The sequence below is a fragment of the Vombatus ursinus genome, unplaced genomic scaffold, assembly GCF_900497805.2.
Source record: "Vombatus ursinus unplaced genomic scaffold, bare-nosed wombat genome assembly UNPS02014662.1, whole genome shotgun sequence".
NCBI lineage: Eukaryota > Metazoa > Chordata > Mammalia > Diprotodontia > Vombatidae > Vombatus > Vombatus ursinus.
This window is the reverse complement of record NW_020954440.1, coordinates 1,030,459-1,034,570: the sequence shown is the minus strand read 5'-3', so window position 1 is coordinate 1,034,570 and position 4,112 is coordinate 1,030,459.

The following is a 4,112-nucleotide window of genomic DNA, read 5'->3' as shown; positions in this document are numbered from 1 at the left end:
CTTATTTGTTTTATTCCAAATGACACTCCCTCTTCTCCCCACCCCCTCTGTTCTGTATAGTATATAATAAAGGAAGAAGGAAGGGAAGAACACATTTTTGCAGGGCAAGAAAGCCCTTTAAGAATGAGAATAGGGGCAGCTAGGTGGCGCAGTGAATAGAGCTCTGGCCTTGGAGTCAGAAGGACCTGAGTTCAAATCCAGCCTCAGACACTTAATACTTACTAGCTGTGTGACCTTGGGCAAGTCACTTAACTCTGATCGCCTCACCAAAAAAGAAAAAGAAAAAAAGAAAAAGAATAAAGGCAAAGTCTACACTAGCTAAGATTGGAGATAGGAAGTCCTTTGGGGCCCCATTGAAGATACGTCTGGTGTATCTCAAGATGCATCTACAAAGTACTGTGGCCCAATCTGGAAGTTTCCTTTGGCCATTTAATTGATCAGCCGTCCAGTGGAGTCACTAACTGATTCACTGACAACAACAAGCAAGTGCCTGCCCTCTAGGAGCTTACAAATGGAATAGGGTGGGGAGTGATTAGGATGTTCACCGATAAGTAAATTCAGGACATGTGCACACAAAAAGTGAGTTCTGTGGGTTCAGGGGCACTTGGGAATCTGCTCCAAAGTGCATTGTTGTCATGCCCCATACCTCATGTCATCCCTATGTTGTGAGTCATCGAGAAAACCTTCAATTTTGCAGAAGCAGCAGCTGACCCAGAGAGGTTCAGTTTCATCCCCTTATGAAGAAAGGTATTTAAATTGGGATCAATAGACTTGGAAATGTAGCAAATATACACATAAATACACATACCCAAAATCTTAGTTCAGTTTTAAGCCATTAGACTTTGAGGTACCCTGTACGTGCACATATGGATGTGTGGTTTTTTTCCTCTTTTGACGTCTGAGTCCATCAATCCTGACTCTTCAGTTTACTCCATTTCCAGAAACATAGCTGTGCTTCCTAGGACTCACACTGAGCTATATGTGAGGTCTGTTAGAATTGGGGAAGGTGGGAGATGAGGTTTGTTTGATTCCATTCTTCTCACAGTAGGATGATAATAACAGCTTATATTTCTATAGTACTTTAAGGTTTCAGAAACATTTTATGTATTTTATCTCATTTGATCTTAGCTACAACCCTGTGAAGTGGGTAAGCTTATTAGTGCCATTTTACACATGAAACTGAGGAGTTAAGTGGCTTGCTCTAAGTGTGAGGCAGGATTCAAACTGAGGTGTTATCTTGATTCTTATCTTGTTCAGTCATTTCAGTCACGTCTGACTCTTTCTGACCCATTTGGGGTTTTCCGGACAAAGATACCACAGTATCTTTGCTATTTCCTTCTCCAGCTCATTTTTCAGATGAGGAAAAGGAGGCAAACAAGGTTAAGTGACTTGCCCAGGGTCACACAGCCATAAAGTATCTGAGGTTGGATTTGAATCCAGGTCTTCCTGACTCCAGACCCACTACTCTATCCATTTTGCTATCTAGGTGTTCCAAGTCCAGCACTCTTATCTAGTTATTATTCTGCCCTGCTGCCTCATGATAAGGTAGTAGGGGAAGGCTCCTTCCTTGGGGATTAAAATAGGATTGTATGTTTTTACCCTCATTTTAGCTCTCTGTACCTACCTACCATTCTTCCATACTGTCCACAATAGGATGTTGCCTCTAGATGAGATCTATAGGAATTACCTAGTTTATTCCTTCTCTCTAACACTATCCAAACCATGCCAGACATATAGCAGGTCTATGAACTGGCAACTTGAGTGTATGCGGACCTTTGCTTGTTCAGTTTGATTGGACTAAATTCCAAATGATCCCAGCATTCTGTGTGTTCATTTGGGTACCAATACATTATGGTGACCTCTACCAGTGGTATCACACATAGATAAGTGCTAGTATGGTCATGGCAGTGACTTCTTTGGTAATTGAAAGTTCTAGGGGACCAGGTTTGTCATTTTTTCTCCAAAGTTGGAGAGGGGCAAATGTGCCAATTTAAAAAAAAAAATAAAGTACATTGATGGCAAACTATAGGCAAGTGACCTTGACTTTAGATCTTGGCACAATTGTAAATGAATTATTAAAAGGTCATTTGTAAACATTTAGAAAGGGAAGGTGAGGTCATCAGAAGTCAACCCAGCCTCCATCAAGAGCAAGTTATGTCAGCCGGGTCATTTTTTGACAGGGTAACTAGATGGAAGATTAGAGAATGCTTATTTACAGAGTGCTTAGATTTTAGCCAATCGTTAGACAAAGTCACTTATGCTCTTTTCGAGGGATTAGATAAAAAGAGATGGATTAGATTATGGTTGTGAGGATAGAGAGAGACATGCTTTGCAAACTTTAAAGTGCTATAGAAATAGTAGCTATTGATGCTATTATTGTACAGTTAGGTCACTTTGTAACTGATTGAATGGCTGGACCCAAAGAATGGGCATTAAGACATTGACATCAGCTTGGAGGGTGGGGTCTAGTGACATGTTCCAAGGACTGCCCTTGGCATGGTATTGCTCAATATTTTTACCACTGACTTGGATGAAGCCATAGAAGGCATGTATATAAAATTTGCAGAAGACATGAATGTGGGATGGTGCAGGATGCAAAGTAGTTCAGCAGGTCAAATGGGCCAATGACATTTTATACAGCCATTTGCTAAAGTTACCAGTGACTCTTGATTGATTGGTGCTGATATAAATCTGCAATTGGGGACCATGCATGTGTCCCTGCCAGTGGAGCCAAATTATGAATGCCCAGCTCCATGCTAGGGGTTCCCCTGATGACTCCCTTTTAGACCATGTAAAAACTTTCCACTTGGGTACAAAAACTCAATTGTATAAATGCAGAGTAAGGGAGGTATAGCTTGATGACAGTTAATATGAAAAAGTCCTGGGTTTTTTGGTGATCTACAAGCTTAATATAAGTCAACAGTGTTATTGATGTAGCCGTCAAAAAACCTGATGCTATCCTAGTTTAGGTGATGAAGTGGATAGAGAGCCAGGCTTAGTGTCAGGAAGACCTGAGTTCAAATCTTGCCTCAGACATTATTAGATATGTAACCCTGGGCAAATCATTAACTTCCCTCAGCCTCAGTTTCATCATCTGTAAAATGAGAGAGTAAAATGCCATGACCTCTTAGTTGCCTTCTGGCTCTAAATCTGTGATCCAATGTTAAGAGAGCCAGTGTTCAGAATGAAGGAAATGGTCTTTCCTCTGTATTCTGCCCTGATCAGACTGCAGGTGAAGTACTGACGTTTTACTCTGTGCACCACATTTTTAGGAAGGGCAAGAACAATCCAGAGCAGGCCAGAAGAGAGACGGTAGAGCTGGCAAGCTGACCAGAAGAGAATGGGCTAAAGTAACGAGGAAGGGTAAGATTGGAACAGATAACTCCTGAGGTCCTTTACAATACACTGATTCAGTGAGTATGGAGGTAGCCGTCAACAACCCATGAGTCATCCTATATTACTAGTCTTGTGCTTTTATCCAGCAGTATGACATTCTATACAATTCTTTCAAGTACCCCAACTCTACTAGTCAAGGCCTTTTCCCTTTAGGCCCAGCATGCTTTTTCAATGGCTCACCTGTAGGTGGAGTCATAATGGAAGGGGGAAGAGAGAGAGAGAGAAAGGAAGAGAATAAGCATTTATTTAGTGACTACTGTGTGCCTGGTACTGGGCTAGCACTTTCTTGTTTGATCCCCACAACAATCCTATGAGGTTGCTGCTGTTATTATCCCCGTTTTATATTTGAGGCAACTGAGGCAAACAGAGGTGAAGTTGCCAAAGATCACACAGCTGACAAGCGTCTGAGGCTAGATTTGAACTCAGATCTTCCTGACTCCAGACCCATTGCTCTATCCACTAAACCACCTACCTGCCTAGGCAGAGAAGCATTATCTTGGCAATGCATAAATATTGAACTAGTCAGCGGGATTCTCCACCTGCTACTTGGACAGATGCTTAGAAATCTAGATCCCTGGTAGCATACTTCCCAGGGATTTCCACATAGATGATGAGGTTGACGCACACATTGCCAGAGCTGGCTCAGTGTTTGGGAGGCTCTTAAGGAAAGTGTGGAAGAGAAAAAGTATTAGGTTGCCCACCAAATTTAAGGTCTA